This window comes from Tupaia chinensis, unplaced genomic scaffold (assembly GCF_000334495.1).
Source record: "Tupaia chinensis unplaced genomic scaffold, TupChi_1.0 Scaffold000146_1, whole genome shotgun sequence".
Lineage (NCBI taxonomy): Eukaryota > Metazoa > Chordata > Mammalia > Scandentia > Tupaiidae > Tupaia > Tupaia belangeri.
In genome coordinates, this window is record NW_006159616.1 from 1,325,375 (window position 1) to 1,333,251 (window position 7,877).

The 7,877-nt window shown below is 61.7% G+C and overlaps 1 long non-coding RNA gene across 2 annotated transcripts; it reads left to right on the top strand.

Annotated features, from left to right (window-relative positions):
• Positions 1 to 2,092: 2,092 nt before the first annotated feature.
• Positions 2,093 to 6,230, top strand: LOC102485981 (uncharacterized). 2 transcript variants are annotated; one of them, XR_334064.1, is made up of 4 exons: positions 2,093 to 2,640; positions 3,251 to 3,452; positions 5,680 to 5,826; positions 6,127 to 6,230. It is a non-coding gene; the product is annotated as an uncharacterized LOC102485981 (long non-coding RNA). The 2 variants fall into 2 exon arrangements; XR_334065.1 differs by lacking the exon at positions 6,127 to 6,230 and adding an exon at positions 5,937 to 6,118.
• The last annotated feature ends 1,647 nt before the right edge of the window (positions 6,231 to 7,877 follow it).

Below are 7,877 nucleotides of genomic sequence, written 5' to 3' on the forward strand. Positions count from 1 at the left end.
GAGATTAGGGGGCCTCTAGGAGAGACCCAGTGACAGAGAAGGACAGAGGATAAAGGGGGAAGTGAGAAGGAAAGAGGAGAAAGGGAGACAAGGACAGAGGGACGAACAGACGGAAAGACAGAGACTGGCGTCCCGAAGACTGAGGGAGAGAGCAGAGGGGGAATCAGACTGCGAGGGACAGCGGGGGAGCCTCTGCCAGGGGAGCACGGGGAGCAGGGAAGCACGGGGAGGGAGGGGGCGGAGATGAGCTGGGGGTAGGAGAGGACCAAGAGGGCCCCCTCGCCACGGACCCGCCCGTCCTAATTGTCCTAATTCTCCTGGAGAGCCCGTGGCCTGGGAGCAGGTGGGGCGGGCGGGAGCAGCCAGTTCTGTCTCCCAGTCCCCCTTGGCCAAGGGCTGTTCCAGAGAGGGCTGACTCCTGTGTCTCCCAGCCCACTGTCCCCTCAGCACTCCTCTGATCCCCAGGCATTGGGGTGGTTTGCAGAGGAACACACACACACACGTGCATACACACGCACTCACACACATACATGCACAAACACGCACACACATGATATCTGGGAAGGAAGTGGCCAGGGAGAGGGACTGAGAGGGATCTGGGAGCAAGAGAGAGGGCCGCTGTCTCAGCCTGCTGTGACATTCGGGACCAGAGCAGCACAGACAGGGCTCCTGGGGGACACAGGTGTGTGTCCAGCCCTGGCTCAGCCAAAGCTGAGCTGCGGGGACATTTTCCTCCCAAATGGAACCCGGGATCTGAGATTCCCCCATGATGTTGGCCTTCCTGGGAAGCCGGATGAGGAAGGACCCTTCTCCCCCGCCTTCTCCTCCTCCTCTGGGTAGCGTGGGAAGCCTGTCAGGGCTGCGCGCACCTTCAGGGCCAAGCAGCACCTCGACCCCCACAGGGCTGTAACTGCCGTCCAGACAGGCATGCCACCAGGCAGCCACAGCCCCGGGGAAGAGCCACCAGCACCCCTGGCTGAGAGGACGGATCGAGGGCAGGACAGAGGGGACCCTAGGGCATCACTATCCAGGGCCACCACACACGGCTACGGGCGTTGGGGACACAGGCGGTCTGACCCGAGCTGACTGCACATGGAAAAACACACACTTTCTAATTAGCACTGAGTATATATTGAAATGAGAATGAGGCTGCATTAAGTTAAATAAAAAGTATTTAAATTAATGGGCACATTTCTTTCACCCTTTCAAGGAGGCTATTAGAACACTTACCATGACACACGTGACGCATCCCGCGTGCCTGGGACGGGCCATTCACAAATAGCGGAGCTGGAAGACCCCTCAGACCCACACTCCGAACCTCCACGTGTGGGAGGGATGGAGGCCGGGAAGGAAGGGACGCACCCCCGGTCTTGGAGCCAGGAGTGCTGGAAAGACTAGAACTCAGCTCCTCCGGCAGAGCTGGGAGGCCGGCGCGCTGCCCCGCACTGCCAGGCACACCGCTCATCAGGATGGGACGAGGAGGTCATTTCTGGCAGTTCCAACAACTGCCAGGTGGATTAGGAGCCTGAAAGGGCTCCTGCGGGACCACTGGAGGATCCTGACCTCAGACTCGCGGCCCCACCAGGAATGGGACAGAGACTTCCTGACGCCAAGGCCACGGGAGGACCGTGCTCACGTGAAAAGCTGAAAGGGGGAGGGCCGCGCTGGCGTGGGCAGTTACGCCAAGGGGGCTCAGGAGCGGGCAGAATGGAAGCGCTGGAATGCGACCTGCCCCGCGCCCATCTCAGGGGACCAGAAGGCCGCGTTCCTCCCTGGGACAAGCCCTGCAACCTCCCGGGTGCAGCGCCACCTGTGGCCGCGCCTCGGAGGGTCGCAGCTTCCGGAGCAGACGAGCCTGCTGCGCGGGGGGTGGCCCTGAGCCCTTACTGGACCTCCCTGGGGTGTCCTTCCTCGGCTAGGAAATGCGCATCGCGCCCACTCCCACGTGGCTGGAGCGCCACGCCGACAGCGTGCTCGGTCACGGTCACGGGGGCTCGTACGTTTACTGGGCACCTGCGAGGCCCAGACGCTGGGGCCCCGAGAGAGAACACGACTGGCCGTCCGGGCCCCGCAGGGCTCTGGGGCAGGTGAGGAGACAGACGAGCGGAGACACCTGCAGAGGCGGAGACCACGCTGAGCTGCGAACAGAAGCAAAGGGGGTAACAGACGCGGTTCTCGGCGGCCTGGCCAGGAAAGGCGGCCTAGCCGCGCCATCCCGGGCACTGCCAGAATCCAGCCTCCTGGTGCTCTGGAGGCCTGCACGGGGCGCTGCCTGCAGGGGCGCCGCCTCCCCTTCGCCCACCCCGGCTCCGAGGGCTCTTCAGCGCAGCCGCCAGGGCTTCGGTGGCAAAGTCACCTCCTGCCAGCCGGACCACGACGGTCAAGTTACTTCCCGAAGACCCCACTTCTCCCCCTGTCTGAGGGGGTGACAGCGCACAGCGGGGAGGCTCTGGCCTCCGCGTGAGGGCGCGGGGCAGGCACCCGCAGAGGTGCGGGGGCACACAGAGGCTGAGGGTGAGGGGACACTGAACCGATTGCAGCAGAGCCTGATCCAGGGTCAGGGAAAGGCCAGGTCGACAGGAGCACACAGGAAGACTTCCTGGAAGAGGCGACATCAGAGTCCTGGCTCAGTGTCTTGAGGTAAGCAGGAGATGTCAGGAAAAGAGGAGGGACAGGCGCTCGGGCACGGGGTCAGCACCCGCACAGGCTCGGGGAGCAGGGAGCTGCTCCTTGTCTCCCAAGGAACAGCACACAGAGCCGTGGGAGGTGAAGAAGCCACTGGGAGCTTGAGAACCAGCGAGTGAGTCGGAGGAGGAAGCAGTGAGTGATGAGGCCAGGGAGGCTGGCAGAGGGCAGGTCTCGGAGGGCCCTGCCTGGTGGACTCAGCTGCCAGGGCTTTGTCTCGGGCGCCATGGGGGGTTGGAGCAGGCCACACCGTGGACGGATCTGTGTCCTAAGCAGATCCCTCTGACAGTTGAAAGGCCTGAGAAGACAGCTCTCGGGCCCCTCGGGCCTCCCATTTTCTGGCTTGGGGTCTCCAGGGCCTCCAGCTGCCCCAAGCCCATCACTTCAGCACGTGCTCTGCTTGTAAATGGCCCCGAGGAGAGATGGCAGCTCCTGGGCGGACAGCCCAAGGCCCCACACGGGAAAGCACAGGGGACCCTAACACCCCGTATATCAGCCTCCCGAGGCCCACTGGGTTCGAATCCTTACTCCCCCTTCCTACCTGTGTCGTCTGGGTCAACTACAGCCTCCGCTCTAAAGCGGGGCGGAGCCTCCCTGCCACAGGCGCGTGTGCGAGTGAACCACGACTGGCGGTTTTCTGCGCCTCCCTGGACTCACCCTCTGGGCACGTGGTCTAGCGTTCTCTCCTCGTGACCCGGAGCCACCGAGAGCAGGATCTCGAGTTGAAGGACGAAACTCCAATGGAAGGGTCCCAACATCTTCCACTGGTGAGAAGTTATTCAGAGCTAAACTTCCAGATTTCCCCAACCCACCTGCACCCCATCTCCCCAAGCCAATTGCCTATGGAGGCTTCCACTGTCTCTGCTCCTGAGACCAAGAGGCCGGCTTCACCCTAAGCCCCCTGCTCACCTGTGCAGCCCTGCGGGCCCGTCTCGAGCCTCCCACATGCCAAGCCCTCTCCTGTCCCACCCTTCTCCCCACGCAGCCCCTGGCATGGCTCCCACCACTGGATACGAGGACTGCCCATTTCCTCATCGCCTCTCTCTGGATGGTGGGCTTCCTAAGGGCAGTGTCTCTGAGCCTGGTCACTGTTGTCCCCAGCACTGGGATGGTGTCCTCTGTTACTGTGAATGCCAACTGAGGCGTGCTCCCAGCCCTGACGGCCTGCTTCCCTTATCCCCGTCTCGCTCACCCTTTGTTCCTGTCACTCTCACGGCCACTTTCTCTGCTAGTGACCTGAGTGCCAGGGACACAGGTATTGGCGTGACCTCTTCACTCCCACACCCCTCATCACCCGGAGATGCACACCCTGGCCTTGTCACGCGTAAAGAGCATGCACTGCTGGCCACACTCACTACACGGACGTGAGCACGTCACCCCACCCAGTCACTTCTCGGGGGAACATGGTGATGTGGGCACATGTGCTGGCCAGATGGCCTCACCGGGCTATGGGGACCTAGCTCAGAAGGTGAGGGTGGGTGCATTGGCCTTATGGGGTTATAGGAGGGCCAACTGGTGGGGGACTTAAAACTGCCTGTCCCAGACCCGTCTTTTTTTTTTGGAGAGGTTTTTGCTATAGGGAACGTGCCCTCCACAGAGAGAGTCCTGAGACCAAGAGGCCGGCTTCACCCTAAGCCCCCTGCTCACCTGTGCAGCCCTGCGGGCCCGTCTCGAGCCTCCCACATGCCAAGCCCTCTCCTGTCCCACCCTTCTCCCCACGCAGCCCCTGGCATGGCTCCCACCACTGGATACGAGGACTGCCCATTTCCTCATCGCCTCTCTCTGGATGGTGGGCTTCCTAAGGGCAGTGTCTCTGAGCCTGGTCACTGTTGTCCCCAGCACTGGGATGGTGTCCTCTGTTACTGTGAATGCCAACTGAGGCGTGCTCCCAGCCCTGACGGCCTGCTTCCCTTATCCCCGTCTCGCTCACCCTTTGTTCCTGTCACTCTCACGGCCACTTTCTCTGCTAGTGACCTGAGTGCCAGGGACACAGGTATTGGCGTGACCTCTTCACTCCCACACCCCTCATCACCCGGAGATGCACACCCTGGCCTTGTCACGCGTAAAGAGCATGCACTGCTGGCCACACTCACTACACGGACGTGAGCACGTCACCCCACCCAGTCACTTCTCGGGGGAACATGGTGATGTGGGCACATGTGCTGGCCAGATGGCCTCACCGGGCTATGGGGACCTAGCTCAGAAGGTGAGGGTGGGTGCATTGGCCTTATGGGGTTATAGGAGGGCCAACTGGTGGGGGACTTAAAACTGCCTGTCCCAGACCCGTCTTTTTTTTTTGGAGAGGTTTTTGCTATAGGGTACGTGCGCTCGCCAGAGAGACAGAAAGTGAGAAATCACCCCGCAGGGGGGGATGGCCACACCACAATCCCTTCTCCTCCATTCTCTTCTTGGGATTTGGGCACACACACACATGCACCTGTTGTGAGTATAAGCCAGCAGGTCCAGGACTCGAACCGCGGTCGACTACATGGGAGTCCAGTGACATAGCCATTATGCTAACTGCTGGTCCCTGGCCCAGGCCCATCTTACCGATGGAAAGCCTAAGGCTGAGGGGGGCTGGGAGGCTGGGAGGCAGGGGCTGGGAGGGGAAGAGAGCTCATAACCCGACAGTGAGCCTGTTGAAGGGAGAGGCCAGGTCTAGCTCCTTCCTGTCAGGGCCCGGCACTGGCACAGGTCAGCTGCTCAGGCACGTTGGGCAGACGGGCACACAGACAAAGGCAGGCCGTGACGCCCGGGCTCTTCCCCATGCCAAGGACAGGGTGGGTCCGAGCTGTCGCTGGGACCCAGGGATGCCCTGCTGAAGCCAGGCGCCAGCCAGGACACAGGAAGCAGAGCAGGCGCCCCACCTGGGGCCCTGACTTCCGCGTCTCAGCTCGGGCACGGGAGCGGCATCGCACGCCCCCTTCCCTCCCGCACCCGCCCTCCCTCGGCTCCCCCGTCACGCCCGTGGCGACGCCATGCCTTCACTTTCAGACCTGAAATCTTGAGATCACCCTTGAGTCCTCTTTTCTGTCAAATCCCACATCGAATCCATCAGCAAATCTTGCTGGCTCTGCTCACCGACACTCCTCGTGCTCACTCCAGTCCTGGCCGGCATCACGTTCCTTGCTTCGCTAACAAGTGAGCCGCTCAGAAACTCTTTTTTGGCTGCTGCCTCATTTTCATCCTTATGAAATCCCACTGTGAGGAGATTCTGTAATAGCCCCCTCGGTCATCCCCCCCACTCCCAGCCTCTCCCCACAGTTACTCTTCACGCAGCAGCCACGGCACCTCTGCTCCAAACCCTCGAGAGGCCACGTCCTTAGAAGGACCTACAAGGTCCTGCTCATCTGGGCCCAGCTTGCCCCGGCCACCTCCCCGCCACACCGGCCCCTCTGCACGCCTCCAGCAGCCCATGCGTGTTCCCGCTGTTCCCTCCAGCCGCCAGGTCTCTGCTCGTCATTGACTCGAAGGCCTTTCCTGGACACCCTAGAAACCAGCGTGGCCTGCACGCCCTACACAGCTTGCCCAGCACCCGGCTTTACTCCCCGTGCTCACTACTACCTAGTACATACTTGTATTTGTTCTTTTTGTCAAAGTTTATTTCCTCTCTGAGTGACAGAAATAGAAAGGGACACACGAGAGAGAGAGAGAGAGAGAGAGAGAGAGAAGCAGCACACCAGCGGGGTCTTGACGCTGTGACCACCCTGGCTTTGGCCAGCCCTGGGTCATGGGCAGCCCTGTGCCAGGGAGGTCTCCAGACCTGAGCCAGAAGCCTATGGATTGCCTCCCAGAGGGTCGTGTTTGCTGCGGTGCCCCCACCTGGCCCTGTCCTTTCCTGTCTGCTGTCTGTCTCTCCTCACCTGAGCCCCACGAGGACAGCGATGGTGTCAGTCCTGCTCAGACGGGGCAAGGTCTCCTCTGGAGCATGGGCCAGTGCTCAGTAAATGCAGGTGGGGGAAGGAATCTGAGGTGTGGAGCGACGTGAGCGGTGGCAGGGCACAAGGCCTGCTCAGGAAGCTGTGGGCAGTGCATTCTTGTCCTTTTGTCCCTTCGCTCCCTCTTCCTACTCATCCCCTAGGGCCGCAGGGCTGTGTGTGGGGTCAAGCCAGGAACGTAAGCGCTGCATGGCTTTTGGAGACCAGAGTAGCGCGTGGCCGCCCGGGCCTGGGGGAGGGGCGTAGGGAAGACCCGCTAGCTGTGGCCAGGCTCCTCTGGGGGTGTTTACTGGGCACAGGGCTTCAGCGTGAAGTGACGTGGGACGAGATGGCCGGTGATGCTGCACATCAGTGCCGACGTACTTGGCCCGCCCAGCTCCCCCTGCAGAGCGGTCGAGATGGCAGGTTCACTCACGGACATTGCGCCACCGTGTATTCTTAAAGGACGCGAACGGAAATGAGCACACACTCAGTGCTAGGGTGGGCAAGGGATCGGAGCAGTCCAGGCTGGGGAGTTATTGGGCTGGACTTTGCAGGATGCATGGAAACTGGAGGGAAAGGCTGGCAGAGGGTGAGTGAGCACAGCCTGAGGAAGGTCTGGAGGCAGGTAAGCTTGACCCTATGCGTGTGCCTGGCTGGCTGCACACGGGTCCGAGTTGGAAGACGTGCAGCTCGGTGAGCTGACTACAGGTGAGCTCCCAGGAAGGCCGTGGGGAAGGTTCTGTCTCCTCAGGCCCCCTCGGTGGTGAGGTGAGGAAGCCTCTGCAAACCTGGGCCTCTGATGTTGACCCCCAGCCTGCCTGCCTGGAAGACTTACAGCCCAGGAGCCCAGGCCTCGGGCCTCGCACTCCCAGTAGGTGCTGAGGTCACAGTGCTCCAAGGCACTCACCAGATGCTCCTGGCCTGCTGCCCCCTGGACCAGAGTCCAGCTGTGAAGGCCAGCCTCCTCCTGCAGCAGCTGGCCTCCTCGGGCCAAGCAGGAATAGCCCAGGGAAGCCGATAACTGCTGGACCCCCTCTTCTGCCGGGCATCCCAGAAGGGCCCAACAGGTATTGTGTTGCCAGGAGGCAGGCACATGCCACAACCTCATGTCAGAGGGCATACGACACCTGGTGTCACGGCACCAGGCAGCGGGAGGGCTGGCCTTGCCCATCGGCTTCCATAGCCCTCTCAGCCCGTGGGCTGCCCTGGCCCTAGGTCTGCCTCAGACCAGGGCTGGCAGGGGTGCCAGAGCCACTGATCTTGTGCCATGTC